The sequence below is a fragment of the Ambystoma mexicanum genome, chromosome 11 (assembly GCF_040938575.1).
Source record: "Ambystoma mexicanum isolate Mex_15411 chromosome 11, UKY_AmexF1_1, whole genome shotgun sequence".
In the NCBI taxonomy this organism is placed as follows: domain Eukaryota; kingdom Metazoa; phylum Chordata; class Amphibia; order Caudata; family Ambystomatidae; genus Ambystoma; species Ambystoma mexicanum.
The window spans coordinates 445,463,502-445,480,500 of NC_090934.1; positions in this window are offsets into that span (position 1 = coordinate 445,463,502).

The window sequence follows — 16,999 nt, forward strand, 5'->3', positions numbered from 1 at the left end:
AGCGAAGATGAACGGAAAAGGAGACAAAGGGAACGCGATATTTAGCACATTCAGAAGGAGTTAATGGAACCGAACCCAGTATTACAATGGGGCAATATAGTCAAGTTTACTCCATTAGAGGAGGCAGTGCCAGGGCCATCTAGGGCAGCCCTAGAAGAACATTTTGAAATAGGGAGCATCAGAGATAGTATTGATAAAGCCTATCAAGACTTAACGGAAAGTAGCCGATTGGAAAGCCGAGGGAAGGGAGGTCAGTCTTTGGTCCTCCAACCATGGAGAGAAGGGAACGACCTGTTAAGTCTTGATCATAGAGCACTGTCTCTAGACAAGCTGTCTTTAAACAAGGGTTAAGGGGACAAGAGTCACACTAGCTGGGGGCTGGATATGTCAGATGAAGGGCGGGAAGGGCATGTGGTCCTGAGGGATGCATGCAGGCAGACAAGGAAGTAAGATGATCTGATCTAGAGCTACCAAAGGATAGGACGTTGGATCCTATAGCATATCCCGAGTGCCCTAAAGGACAATTGCATAGTGAGAAGGGAGAGTCGGCACCATATGTGAACAAGCTGAGGTCATTACCAGGTAGAAGACGATCAGGAACCATTGTCCCTACTATGGATAGGCAGACAATGAGAGCCGATTGCGTATTTGGGTTTACACAGTTCCCTTTATTGGAGAAAGGAGGGGCCAGACCACAGTATATCCCATGGCCACAGATGGATGAGGAAAATTTAAGATGCATCTCCCCAGTTTAACTGCGGGTGGGGGGTGGATTTATGCATTAGAAACAATGACAGGAGGAAATACTCTAGCAATAGGGGAAATTAAGGGTCTTCTAGCAGCCATTCTTGGAGAAAGGGCTTTTGACATTTGTACACGAGCAGGCTACTGAAGTGTCACGTCACAGAGCACCGCGCATGATGGAGCGCCACTTAATAATTGTAGAGCAGACGTCTGGAGAGCTCTCAGGGTACAGTATCCTGACACATCAGATCTGGGTGCAACTATGGCACGTAAGATGCAGGAAGACGAGGATCCACTTTCTTACATTCAAAGCATTCAGGAACGATGGACCCTTGAAATGCGGGAGCCATGGGGGAAGACAGTCACATTATTTTACCACATTTTATGTCAGGGATTGCCAAAGCAAGTGCAGAGACAGCTCAAGAAATTAGTGGGAATAGAAGCAAGGCTTTGGGTGGAGATACAGCTGACCATAGTGCATCACTGTCGGCTACTGCAAGAGAAACACAGAAAGAAGGAAGAGGCAAGAATACTTGAAAGCCAAGTTAGTGCAGAAGTAATTGTCAAAATAAGCCATAGAAGGGACGGTATTGACAAGCAGAGAAGGGTTGGGAATGCCGCAAACAGTGGGTAAATCTCAGGCAAATAATCAATGCCAGATGGATCAAGGAGGGAATGGGTTTATGGCACGAGGCAGATGAATGGGCTATAGAGGAGGGGGCCATTTTCAAAACAATCAAGGTGGCTTCCAGAATATGCAGGCTGAAAATTTGAATATGCAAGGAGGATTTAATCAAGGGGGACAAGTTAGAAGACCTCCACCTATATGTTAGACATGTGGAATGACAGGGCATATTGCGCGCATGTGTGGGAGTCAAGGGTATGTACAGAATGGGCAATTCTCAAAGAGGGGGGACAGATTATTCTCCAGCATATAGCCCACAGGCTAGGAATGGGTTTGCACAAGATCAGACGCTGTATCAAGCACAAGTGCTGCAAATGCGAAAGGCACAACTGCCACAGCAAGCACCATTGAATCCACAGCAAGGACAGTCACAGCATGCACCCATGCAGATACAGCAGAACGCAAACACAGGCCGGTTATTGACACCTAGAACAGGGGGTGTCACTGTGGTGGGAGAAAGTCCTTTCACAGGTACGGGATGAGTATATATCCACAATAGGACAGCTCACAGGGTGACTTGATGTGTTCAGTACTGTCAGTAACACCAGACCCTCATGAGGAACCAAGGGTTGATGTGTCGATAGGAGGCAAATCTTTTTCTTTTAGTAGAAACTGGGGTTACTTGTTAATGTATACGAGAGGGAAAATACCCAATGTCAGGAAATGCCATGAATGCGCAAGGATTCTCTGGAGCTACAAGTAGAGTTCCTTTTACTGATGAATTACCAGTCTCTATAGGAGAGTGTGACATGTCTGTTCCATTATTGTATTCACGGCAGACACCACTTAATATTCTGGGGTGAGATTTAATGATGAAGTTTAACATGACAATTTCTTTCACTGATGAGGGCATTGTGTGTTCTACTCTAGGGATACATTATTTGAATATGGGTGAATTTATATTGGCATTTAAATAGCACATGGCCCTACGAGGAGTGCTGATAGAATCTGAAGTATTTCTCTATGAGATACGCATTCTGTTAACGTGACTACCCGGCTCAGTGGGAAAGAGAATACCTGATGTGTTTTTGTTCAGGCCGTAGATACCTATGGACGAAGAGGGGGGAAAGACTATTCCCTTAGAGTTAGTTGCAGCCATAGTTGTGGGATATATTGACCCACTCAGCTGTGCTTTACCATATCATTATGCTGCATTTGCACAAGAAACAGCAATATGGCTGAGCTGGCTCATGTGTGCACAAGGATCTCAAAATTGTGTTTTTACAAACACTACCAAAATAAATGGCTGTATCACCCTGCAAACACAATTCGGGCGGGGAGGAACAGAGTACACACTGCAGGAATGTGCCAGTGTGCTCTGTAACACTTAACATGGAATTAAGTAAATAGGCAGCATTGTCTTGCTGAAAAACCCCCTAAATTCCCTTTTAAAATGAAACTGTTTCACTTTTTGTAAAAGCTGCTTTGATGCTAATTCTATCCATTCATTTGAAACCACTGTGATTAAAAAGGCCCTGCTATGCCCAGGATCATTTATTGTGTCTCAAACAAACCAGGCCTAATTCTGAGTTGACAAGCCCTGTGAAACCAACTCTGAAAAAAAATCAACATGGGGCTTTGCTTTCATTTTACACGGGAAACACGGAAACACATTCATTTCCTTTGCAAAAGTATCTAAAACTCAGCTGTTCTGAGAAAGACTCTCAATAGCTGAGCCATGCCTGATTCAATGTATCCATTCTGCAGAACAACTCCAGCATTCAAGAAAATAACTATTGCTGCATGGCAGTGTGTGAATCTGTTGGAGATGTGAGAATCTGTTGGAGATGAAACGTTGAATTAAAGAAAGGAATATTGGCTGCACCACGTCTAAAAAACAGACCTTTGCAAAACTACAGAAAAAAATATGGTCTGTTTAAAAAGTAAATTACTGAATGAAAGCTTGCATTACCTGGCAATGGGAAAGGTGTATTGCTGTTGAGACTATATAACATGGATTATTTAATGCAGTAGGCTTGTTTTAATTCTGGATTTAAGAGCATAAATGAAGGATTTTAAAACCAGGGTGCTGGAGTTGCAAGTTGAATAACAGGTTTTCTGCTTGGAGGAGGGCTCTCTCTCTCAGCAGGAAATGTCAGTTGGTGTCAGCTGACAAGAAAGAAAACGTTCCAACTCCTGCCATTTGCTTTTAAAGATTATTTCATGAAGAAACTTTAAAGACTTCTATTTCTTCAGCAAGACTTTGAAACATTGTGAGAAATTCCCAGTTTAAAATTGATTGTGTGTGCTTTATTTTGAAACTTGGTAGAATGTCCTGACACACACTGGACTGACATGGTGAAATATTGAGGATTTAAAGAAAAGTATAAATGTTGCAAACTGTTGTAGACTGTTCATCTAGCCATGTACTCTTTACACCTACATTCAAGATCATGACATGCTAGATCATAACCAGTGTTAACCATGCTGGTTACAATGTGTAATTCATAAATCTGTGTAACACTGTCTGTAACAATGTAGACCCACCTACCCATGTAACTAAGTCACATTATTGAAACAGCGCCGCTGGGCTACCAGGCGCTTTACAAATATAAAAATAAAATAAATAAAAATACAAAGTACCCGCAGTACTGACTGCACGTCTGTGCCGAACCCTGCTAGTTCATTGCCTTCGTTTGGGGAATTGTTTACTTCAATTTACTTCAACTTCTTTGGGACTTTGTGGACTTTGGAAATATGCCCCGCCCCCTGTGACTTCCACTCTTCAAATTTGGATTCTGCGCGTACCTGCGCACGCGCACCCATCCGAGTACCGGCAGAGTACTGACTGCACATCTGCGCTGGACCTTGCTGGTTCATTGCCTTCGTTTGGAGAATTGTTTACTTCAACTTACTTTAACTTCTTTTGGACTTTGTGGACTTTGGGTAACTTTGTGGAAGACTACTACACTGCTATACTGCTATACTGCCCTTTAAGTTATCTAAAACACCTAATTTACGTTTATTTCTGTATTTTAGAAATAAGCCCTGCCCCCTGCTGATGTCCACTCTTCAAATTCGGATTCTGCGTGCACCTGCGTGTGCGCACCCAGCCGAGTACCCGGAGAGTACTGACTGCTTACCGCTGCACCACGGCTCAGTGTCAGCAGATTACTCTGTCGGCGGGCGGTTAATTAATTTACTTCCCCTCGGTCTTCTTTCTAAGGTTTAATTATTAATTAGCTCTTGTCACGTCACCTCACCTTTATTGTCAAAATAGTTGTTGTTCCCAGTTTCCTTAAAACTCGCCAAAATTAATAGACTCACGTCTGGCATGCCACGTTTTCCAAGCCTAATATCTCACCGGAAGAGTCTTCCTAAGTCCCGGTAAGTGCTTGCTCAACTAAACTAGGTACAACTTCAAAAAAAAATATTGCGTTTTCCCCTCACATCCGCAATTTTCCAAAACATTATGACCATATCGAAACAACAGACACTCTCAGGAAAACTAATGATTCAAGAGCATTAGCTAACTTAGCTGTACTTGAACAACGTGGATTAAAGAACAAGATCCAACCATCCTGTATGTCTGACGCATCTATGCAACGCTGCGTGTCAATGGCATCTAGCTCCTTGTCTGCCGAGCATTTCAGTATGCCTGCTTACTTTCCTGAATTTTCAATCCCGCCACTTACGCATAATCTCAAGCAACATCCCCAAGCTCCTATGCCTCCACCATTGTACTCGCAAATAGCAAACCCCCTGTTTACCAAGCTATCAGGTGCCAGACTAGAGGCTCATTCTTGTCAGGAAATATCTGATACTCCGCTTCCAATTCCTCCCCCTCTCTCTTCTTCTACACAAGTGGTAGAAGTTCCGTCCAATAACTCGGTTTCTCCTTGTCCTTCAAATTCTAAGAACATGAACATCTCAGCTCTATCCAAAACTCCTGAGCTTTACACCACCGATGTTCCTGGCGACATCATTTGACCTGGTAACTCGCAATCATCATTAGTCACTTCATTCTCTAAGCCCTTACAGCGTCCATCATTTGGATTCCCTTCCATTTCTAATCCGGCTTTACAAGCGGCATTAACTGCCATTAATACAAGTATTTATTTGGTTGTCAAACTCTTTGAAGTATTGGATCTTAGATCCACAGTACAACATGAATCTGTTCTACTTCTGCACAAAAAGATCGACTGGATTGTTTCATGTACAAATAATTTGCCTATATCTGCACCAACGGTGGAGCCTTCATGTGTAATACCCTTGGAGAAATCACCAATAGATGAAGTAATCGATGTAGAACATGCAACAAACAATCCTTCATCGCCCACTACCCCTACAGTGTCAATCTCTAACTCTCCTGAACTGCAAATTATTGAAAAAACTCTATATGATGTATTCTCAAAACCTATTTGCATTAACAAGTGAAGAAGGAGAGGTAATAGGAAGCGTACTTCCCAAATCTATGACACATCCAACCGCAACCTGGACATCAAACAAAGACCCCCAAAGAAATTTTAAAAAAACCCCTCTCCACCTAAAAGCAAAAAATCCAAATCCAAAACTAGAAAATGTATTGCCAATTTGGTTGCTGCTGATCTCTTGTCCTTAGAGTCATCCAGTATATCACCAGAACTAAGTACTAAGGCTCCATCTACCGCGCTACCTTCTACATCGCTGTCAATCGAGGCTGGTGATCTCTCCAAAGGTAAGAAGTCTGACCTTTTGCCATTTGCTTCCATAGAGAATGAGGAGTTAAATGTCACCCAGGATCAACTTATGAATTTTTCTGTTCATCCTAATGGCCCAATCATTGATGATGTCTATTATGGTCTACATAATGGTATACCCGCCCTACAGCAGATAAAACCAATGTTCCATGTGAACTTTGACATTCCTTCAACTCAGTTTAAAACTCTTGATCAAAGAAGGAATGACGTACTGCCAGGTACATCACTTCCAAGTAGAAATTTTACATCACTAAAATCTACACCTCCGACTATATCAAACACTACTTTGAGTGCACTACAGCAGTACTCATCCTTGAAAGAACCTATAGTCAATATTATTAAACAGACTTCACAAAGTACTCTGGCTCCCACATTGGATCCAATTCCTTTAGACATCATTCATGAAGAACAGAGACCAGAGGTCTATTTACCAAATCCTTCTATGTTACAAGATGAGCATATTAGAGTTACAATGCTTGATAGGGTATTTTCAGATCAATTTCCTAACCGTTCAACACTTTTGCTAATTTTAAATTCAGTACCGTCTCTGTGCCAAGTAAATTCTGATGATATAGAACTAGTATGGTACCCAGTTCCTGCTGAACAGGATATTAGTGTTATGAATGTCAATTCTAGAATCGTGAGTAACTCGATATGGAACGAAAGACAAGAATTATGTAATAGAGGTATATGTCTAAAAGCTTTTCTTTCTCTGCCTGTTCCAAACGATTCTGTACCAAAAAACCAAAATAGTTTCTCTAACCAAAATGGTAAAAAAGAAGCACCCTGCTGCTCATGCAAGACTGACTCTCGACCAAACGTCTTGCCCCCTCCATCAAGATGGGATTGGCTAAGCCATAAAATAAGGACTGTCAAAGTCAGACGAACCACTAGAATAAACTCCTGGTCGTATTCCATAGTTGTTCCCTGATATCATGGAACACTAGAGGCTTTAGTCATCTTTTATTCAACAACTCGTCAGACTTAAATAAACACGATATAGTACTCTTACAGGAGACATGGCTCCGCTCTTCTACAGTTTGTGAGGACCACCAAATTAACATTGTTCCTGCGTCTAATCCTACGAGAGGGCGCCCTGCTACTGGTTTACTAAGAGCCGTCCGCAATGACACTCAATTATCACTTAGCTACTGACCATCACCTGATGTTGGAATTCAAGTTACTGAACTGTCTACCTTGAATAATTGTCATCCTTTATTCCCAAGCTGCTTAATAATAAATATTTATTGGAACCCGGTTTCCCCTACGCAAGCACAGTTCATTGATAAAATTGACAATCTTCTAAACCTAGCTTTAACGAAACCCAACATCAGGGCGATAATAATAGCTGGTGATTTCATCCTTAACTGTTTGTGTCCAAATGTTAAATATGCCTCTAGAGCATTTAGATGGTTAAAGCTGGTCTCACTGAGAAACCTTTCCATGTTGAATGTCTCAACGCCGGATGACTGTCCAGCGAAGCCGACTTGGAGACGGAACTAAAGCAAATCCATTTTGGATTATGTCTTCATTACATCAGACGCTAATAGGCTGATAGCAACCTTTCAGGTCCTATCAACAAATCTTAGTGATCACAATATGCTCGAAGTGTCTTGGTCACCCCATTCTGTCGACGACCAAGATTACTATACATCATCTCTTGACATTAACAATGCAGGTAACCGTTTGAAATGGTATCCTGCTATGATAACTAAATTAAAATATAAGATATCAGAATTAGACCATCCTATTTCTGGCCCAACCGATGTATTTTACAATGATAGTATTCAGATATTGAAACAAGAAAATCATAGAACATCTCGTCCCTCTTATTCACATAAATATCCGTGGTTGATTCTAATCTCTAAACTCAAAAAAGAACTGAGAGACAATTTACGGAACCCTTCAATCAGAGGGTGCAAGGTGTTAAAAAACCAAGTAAAAAGACAATATAAAAGACGAATTAAGCAAATTATTCAAAATCACAAACAAGAGCAAGCGGAAATATGTTAAAAGCATTAATGAGTAAATCTTCTGGAGAAATATGGAAAGTTCTTAATTCCTCAACCGCAGTTGCTCCCAGATCCATATTACTGAACCCTATCTCAGAAATTGTTTGGATAGCTCACTTTCAATCACTTCTCCAAAAGTCTAATATAGACTTCAGCTCTGAGATCACACCTGTTCCTATTCTAACTGACCTCAAATTCGATGAATTGGATATTCTAATTCTAATTAAGAAATTAAGCTCATCGAGAGCACCTGGTCCTGACCAGCTTACAAATGCTATACTTAAAGCAAATCCCGAGATGTGGGCTTCTATGCTTAACAGGATCTTTACCAGAGTCATTAAGTCAGGACAAATATCACCTTCGTGGCAACAGGTGATTATAATTCCTGTATTTAAAAAAGGCGATCGGTCGGATCCAAACAATTACAGACCGATAGCCCTACTCGATGCCCCGGGTAAGATCTTCGCTAAATTAATTCTGAAAGATTTCTCAAAGTGGCTCTGTGATAATAATCTTCTTGATGTTTATCAATCGGGATTTGTACCAGGATATGGAACAATGCAAAATCTATTATTTTATCTATTTTAAAGGAACAAGCAATTTTATCAAAACAACCAATTTTTATTGCTTTTATAGATTTTAAACAAGCCTTTGACTCAGTGTCAAGACAAGTCTTATGGAAAAAACTTCTCGATGTTGAGTGTCCGTCGTATATTAGATTTTTAATATTTTAATTTTATTCGAACACAACTATAAGAGTCAAAATGACATCCAATGGCCTGCTATCACAAGCAATACCAACTAATTCAGAATTAAAACAAGGATGTCTGTTTGCCTCAATTCTATTTAATTTTTATATTAATAATGTTCATTACGCCTTTAGTTCTGTCCGTTCATTTCCCCAAAACTAGACAATCAAGAAATGTCATACCTGTTGTATGCTGATGATCTGATGATATTAGACCAAACACCTATTGGTCTCCAAAGAAAATTATCTGCCTTACATGAATATGCTCAGGTGAACAAATTAATAATGAATTCTTCTAAATCGAAGATCCTAGTTTTTCAACACCACCGACCATCAGGTGAATTTAAATTCAAGTGGTATTTGGGAACTAGCAATCTGAACCAAGTGTGTGAGTACAAATATTTGGGTGTGAACATAAATGCTCATCCGTTAGATCTCCCATACAAAAGCGAACTTACAGCGCAAATGAGGTTACTCGCTATTCATGGTAAATCCCTACAAAGAAAGTATGGGAGGTTTTCTATCATTCCAGCTAGAATTTTTTATTTACAGAAAGTGTTACCAATAATAACATATGGCAGCCAAACAAAGATAAATCCCATGGCACTCAAATGGGATGTGTTGGAAGGTATATTTTGGAAACACATCCTTCCGGTACCCAGTTGTACTCCCATTTCTTTAATAAGACATGAATTGGGTCTCATTTCCCTGAATGCTTCAGTGTCTTGGCTGATGTTAGCACTTTATAGGAAGTCCATAGTTTCGACTGATGCAAGTAAAAACCTGTTTCCTTTAATCAAAAAAGTGTTAAACAAGCCATTATTTTCACCACTTCTAGAATGGAAAGAAACATGTAACCGAATTTTACAACAAGCTGATATTTGTTTAGACCGGCTAATCGAATTTCCGGACAAGGCTAAATTAAAATTATGGAGAAGTGATTGGATAAACACCATGGATCAAATTAAAGTGTATCAAGCGGTTAAATTGGACGCTTTTGAATTGCGTGCTATGAATGTATTACTGCAATATTTGATCAAATTTCCAGACAGAAGGTACGCGGATGCTTTTTTAACGTTTTTGGTTCAACTTACTTCCTACGAAAGACAAACTTGCCTCACTGAATAAGCATTTAAAGTTATCTAAAGTATGAATTTATTGTGAAATGTCTGAATCAATTGAGACAACGAGACATCTTTTGATCGACTGCACAAAGCTATTAGACATGAGGAAGCGTTACCTCTATAGACATTTTAAACACTGTCACTTGCGAACTCACAATGAACTATGGGAATCAATATTTAATACCTCAAATACTTCCTTAATCATAGACATCACGCAGTTTTTGAATGAGCTCAAACTAATACAGTTCGTTTGAATACCTAAAATGTGGTAAAAACTGATGAGAATGGATCTTTCTGATGGAGAAAAAAAGGAGAAATGGGTAAATTATATTTTATTTGGTGAGAATAAGTTCTTTGATACAGCTTAATTTGTTGCATAAGGCAAGCTTCATTGCAGCTCTACTTTAATGTATTACACTACGTGTGATGTCTAGTTGATGTTTAATTGCATTTCTACTAGTTGATCGTGAATATTGTGATGAAAAGAATAATGTAAATAATTGAAAAAGTTGTTTATTCAACTGAAACAATTTTACTGAATAAAACAAAAATACATTTTTGTACATACATCCCTCATGACAGTACCCGCCTATGTATAAAATCATGAAATTTTAGGCTGAACTTTTCATGCCTAAAATTATGAAAAAATTGTAACCACCCAAAATAAGGTCTCACAGATTACCCGATTGGACGGCTGTACTTTACATACAATATGTGACCTAAATTTGCAATTTAAATTTATTAAGGTGCTACTATTGTACAAATGCTTAAATACTGATATGACAGATTTTTGGCAAAAAGGTCTGTGGGAAGTCTTTTCACCTCATAAAAATACAACCTCCTAAACTGGGTTCCACCCAGGGGAGGCCGCTAACATTGATTGCCCAATCCAGTTGTTTAAAGGCATGCTTAGCTAAGCCAGCCCAGCAATATAGTCAATGATGTCACTATGCTCTATATAAAGGATGCCTGACAACACACAGGGACACACTGATTCCAGACTGGTTCCTGATTTCCTGCCTGGTGTCCTGTCTGTTCCTCTCTTCTTGCAATTATCCATCTAGAATCCAGATCCCAACCACAAGGTCAAACCTTGATGATCCTGCTTCAGCTAGGCCTCAATTTTTAATTTTCCAATAACCAAAGAGAAGCTGTGGTGTTTTGGGAAAGCATCCAGAATTTAACCTGGCTTGCTGCTCACTAAATGCAAACCTGCCATCCAGCTGAACTGTAGTATCCAGTAATCAGAAGTGCCAGTCCTGTGCCAGTCCAGTACCCTCCGGTGACCAAACTGCCCAGCTGTCTCGCCAGGAGCTTTGTCTTGTCATGACCAGATCCCTGGACGGTCCAATATCCTAAACTAAAGTGGACTGTAAGTCTCAATAGGAACCATAGAAACCATAGCATATCTTGCCTTGCATTGTCCTATCCCAATCTCTAAACCCTCCTATCCTTACCTTAATTACTTGTAACATTGTCAGAATCCATATTGCAACCCTGTCATTGATTACTAGTGCAAGCTATATCTATTTAGTAATTCTTGTAATTCAAATCCAAAGCTATCAATCCTATTTTGAGTGATCGGACTGGTTTCGCCAGGGCGGGCACTGGGGAACTAGTGTTAAACTCATGAATCAACCCTGGAGCTTAATGTGTCCCTCTTTGGTATTTTAGCCTGAATGCTCTAGTATAGAGTAAAACTGTTCTTGTCCAAAGAGATTTTCTTTTCTGTTTTCACTACCCGATTTTTCTAAAAACGCTCCTCATACTACCTTACATATCTCCCTCAGTTTAATAGCTAGAGATTTCCTTTCACCTCCTGATTGTACCTAAGATCTATAACTACACCTCAACCAAAAATCTGCACTCCAAATCAAAAACCGATTAATTTCAGGCGGGAATGTGCATTTTTGCAAAGTTTTACACGTGTTATTTTTACTATTAATTGTTTTAAACCTTCCATTCATTTTCAAATTGTATGCTTTTGCTCAATCTATTGCTTATGATTGCTTGTTACTTTCCAGTGTTGCTCCCATAGAGAATTGTAATTATTAACGATTTTTGCACACATTTATTGTTTTATTCAGCCATTTCCGAGTGTCATTTTAACATTGCAAGGGTTTCAAATCTGTTTTTCTCTCTTGTTTGGGGAGGGAAGGTTGGATTCGAATTTTGTTTCTTATTCCTTATTGCTGATACCCTGCTGCTTCCTTATATCTATTTAGAATTTATTATTTGTTGGTTGAGGAATATTGCCAGGGGAAATCCTAACGTGAGTGCTATTTTTCTAAAAATTCTAAAGTGTCTCTTTTCTCTGGGGTTTTCAATCTGTCTTGCTAAAGGGTTAATTTAAGTACATCGCCTGCATTCCTATTGTTATTGTCACCACATTGGTGAGTGCTGCCCCACTTATTAAAAAGTGTATGATTTTCTTGAATTTTAAATAAATAAATAAATATTACCTTTACCAACCATCCTTGTTCCTGGTCCATCGTGACCCGGGGTATTTGAATAAGGGGTGTGATATGAGTGGTCTATCTCTCAAATATTTAACCTATATATATAACAAAATAGGCATTTCAGTTGTGCGTTGCATACTACGCTGAGATCAGAGTGTATTGCCTGACTGAATTACTTAACATTGTACGAGGAGAAAGGTCCTTGCTTGAACGAGACTATGGTGTGCGCAGGCCTTGGAGAACAGTGATTTCCATTGGGGGAAGGGTATAGATTGACTGACGTCACTGATGATGATATGTTTAGAGAAGACCCAACACATTATGAAGTGATATTTGGGATGAATATTACATATTGGATCAGAATAGAGAAAAGAGAGGTCCCACAGCTAATGATGTTGAAAGTTAAATGTTAAAGGTATTTGTACCACACACCATCACCAACGGAGTTGGTCCCCAGGCACTCTGGCGGATCTGCAAATGAGAAGGTGGGATGGGTTAGTAGAGTGAAGAGGGAGTCGGATAGTGAGAGGAGTGGTGTCCTGTTGGCAGCATCATCTCGGTATACACTGTGCGCTGAGCTTTGATGCGAGAATAGGAGCGGTGTCAGACCCTGTGTGCTGTTGGTGCAGTTTATGTGTTATTGCAGTGTGGTGAAGTCCATGCAGCTTGCAGTGCGAGAGGTGGTTGTGTGAGATTTTTGAGTGATTTAAGTATGCAGAGAATTTGAGCTGAGTGGAGTGAGAAGTCCATGCTTTGCAGAATAATGGAGTGTAGTACCATACACATCTGGATTTGAGAAACAACTGAATAATTCAGTACAATCATAAAACACAGCTAGGTTTGAGAGTCCTGCACAGTGGGAGAGAGGCCTACGCCCAACAGAACAAATGAGGTTCTAGCACGACGTACTCACTGTTGTGTTCTAATGAACTATGTATATTGTTGTATTGTAATGACCTATGTTAATGAGGTTGGAGTATCTATTCTCCTCCTTGGGTGTCGGAGCAGGAATGATGACAGTGCAGCAATGTTCAACATTTTTTGATGAGGACTTGGAAAAAGTGCCAACCTCTTTATTGACCACAGGCCCCTATGACGTAGGCCTATTGAAGGGGATAGGGGAGGTTAAGATTAAACTGAAGGAAGGAGCAATTCTACCTCAAGCAAGACAGCACCCCATGTCTCGAGAAGCAGATGAGGGTATTTTTAAGACTATTTCAGCAATGATGGAACAAGGTATCCTGGTGCCATCAGAAACAACGTGCAACACTGCGGTGTCCCCTATGAAAGAATCAAATAGAGAGAAAAATTTACCAGATTGTAGAGGCGGAGTTTCCTTTAGTTCCTAATCCAATGACGATACTATGCAATATCCCAGTAGAACTGTGATATTTCACAGTGATTGATTTGAAAAATTAGTTTTTCTTAATCCCTTTGCACAAGGACTCACAAGACTTGACTTCTTTTATGTTTCGCCAAATCCGTCTGAAACATACTCATTTGCCTCAAGGGTACTGTGAGTCCCCATCGATCTTTAACAGAGTCCTACAGATGAACCTAGACAATATTGATTTGAAGAGCATTGTGATAAAGTAGGATCTCAGCACTAATAGAACAGGGTATCGTAGTAATGTCAGAGTCACCATGCAATACCGCAGTGTATCCTGTGAAAATATCGAAGGGAGGGTCATGGAGACTAATTCAGGACATGAGACCAATTAACCAGATAGTAGAGGCAGAGTTCCCTTTAGTTCCGAATCCAGCGATGACACTATGTAGTTTCCCCATAGAGGCACGATATTTCACAGTGATTCACTTGAAAAATGCATTTTTCTCAATCCCATTGCATAAGGACTCCCAAGACTTGACGTCATTTAAGGTATTGTGAGTCTCCATTGATCTTTAATAGGGTCCTGCAGATGGACTTAGGCAATATTGATTTAAAAGGTGTTGTGCTATAATACGTAGATGATCATTTGGTTTGTAACACAACAGAAGATGAGTGTAGACAAGACTTGATGCAGTTGATTATTATCCTAGCAGACAAGAGATATAAAGTAGACAAAGAGAAACTGCAGTATTGTCAAGAAGAGGTGTTCTACATAGGCCAATTGATCTCACATGAGGGAAAAAAGGTCACACCTGAAAGGGATGAGGAGATTATGAAAACAGCCACACAGCACACAAGAAAGCAAATTGATATTGATATTGATATTTCTATCGCGCTCATACACAAGTGTTTCAGAGTGCGACAAGGTAAGGGAAGGGGAACAGGGGAGAACAAAAACAACGATCTTACTAGGTCCAGTGACATTGAGAAAGTGCAAGTGCAGGGTAGAGGGGGAAGGGGGAGAAGTGCATGGAAGGGGGAACAAAAGGAGAGTGTGCAGCGAGAAGGAAAAAACATAAATAATAATAAAATAATAAATAAAAAGGCAACAAACAATGGGAGTGCAGCCAGCAAGTGGCAAGTGCTGGGTTTATGGCAGCAGGCCATGTAGGTCTGAAAGTGCAGGAAGAAAAGGGGAGGGCTGTATGGGTACAGATACAGTGCAGGGGGTGGCCCGGAGGCAGTGCGTGAGGGTGGCAAGATGAGCATGTGCCTGGGCCCAGAGGACAGAGGGTGGCCAGGTGCATAGTGCCAAGGGAGAGTAGAATCAACACGGGAGAGGAGAGGAGAAGGCAGAAGCAAAGAGGAAGGTTTTGAGGTGCTTCCGGAAATGCAGCAGTTTCTGGGATTGTGTAACTAAGTTAGAGCATGGGTGTTTGGTTATAGTTCATACACAAGGCCCCTTTTGCAGGCTCTCAAGAAAGCAGAAGTCAACATGGATGAAATAGAATGGACTGAAGAAATGGAGGAAGGATTTGAAGAATTTAAGGAAGCAATTTGTACAGCTCCAGTTTTAGAAATTCCCAATTATTCGAGTTTTTCTTATTCTCACACAGAAATGGGACAATCATGACAGCAGTGCTTACACAGAGGACTACACGAGGTTATAAAGCGCTGGCTTATTACAGTGAGATTTTAGATCCACTTATGAGAGGACACTTTCCCTGTGAACAATCGCTGGCAGCAGCTGCGTTCGCCATTGAGAAATCTACCAGCATTGTAATGCGGTGTTCTATGACGTTGTTTATTGAACATGCTTCGTTTGCTATTTTGAAAAAACCTCAGAGTGCATCTGCATTTGAAGTAGTTATATCGAATCCTGCAATTAAGATATAAAATAGTGAACCCTGCCACATTTGTAGCTGAGCCGTGGCAGAGGGTGAACATGTGCATGATTGCTCTAGCTCTGAGGAGATTTATCATAACATACCGCGTGTAAACGAAAACACATTGTCAGGAGGAGAGATTCTTTTCATTGACGGGTCTTCGAAAATTGATCAAAATGATAGGGAAAGGCAGACTGATTCAGCTGTAGTGAAACACATAGAAAATGATGAATTTGAAGTTGTGGCAAGCGTAAGGCTGCCATCTAATTTTTCAGCACAAGCAGCAGAATTGGTGGCGCTTATTATCACGCTTGAGAAATTCGAAGGGCAGGAAGAGACGGTGTACAGTGACTCTGCCTATGTGGCGTCAACCGTGCACGCAGGGCTTGCACTTTGGAAAGAGAGGGGCTACCTCAGAGCGGAGAGCACTCCAGTGCAGCATGCAGCATTATTTGACAGGCTTATTAAGGCACTACAGCTCCCAGCAGCCATTGCAATAGTTAAATGTGCAGCACATACTAAGAGAACTGATTTTATTGCACGCAGAAACGAAGCAGCGGATGAAGAGGCCAAAGGGGTTGCAAATTCTTCAGATAGCTCGAGTTTTGATACCCCTAGTATAAGAAAGTGGGTGACTATGCTATGATAATGCAAGAAAGGTTTAATCATTTACCGAAAACACAGTTGATGGAAATTCAAGGCAGTGCATCGCAGGAAGAACAAGAATTGTGGAAATTAAGGGGGTGTTCTTTACCCCCCCCTGAAGCATTATGGCGACGAGACAGCACTCGAAATCTGGTGATGTCAGTAGCATTATTAAGGGTAGTGCTTGAACAGCTGTACTACCCTGCACATATAACTAGGGAAAGCTTTGCAGCAACTATTGCGAGGACTGGTTCTTACCAAACCTGTTAGAACACGTTGCATTTTATATAGTAAATTGCATTGTATGTCAAAAGTTTACCTCTGGGCACACACTGCGAACAATCAGCGGAGTGATCCCTCAACCGAATGGTCCTTTTCAGAATTTACATATTGACTAAGTATGTAATGGATACAGGTATACGATAGTGGTAGTGTGTCCCTTTTTGAGATGGATGGAAGCAAGTCCGGGTACACATTGTAATGCCCCTTGTGCATCAAAGATTTTAGTACAAGAAGTCTTTCTAAAATGTGGAGTATGTGAGGTGCTGAGGCAAACCGCTGGAAAACTACAAACTGGCCCTATGCACATCTTTTTGACTGTTAATCAATGAAATTTGGCAATATGATACTGATTATCAGCGAATACACGACCAATAGTATCTAAGAATATGTTGCATGGTGTTATGA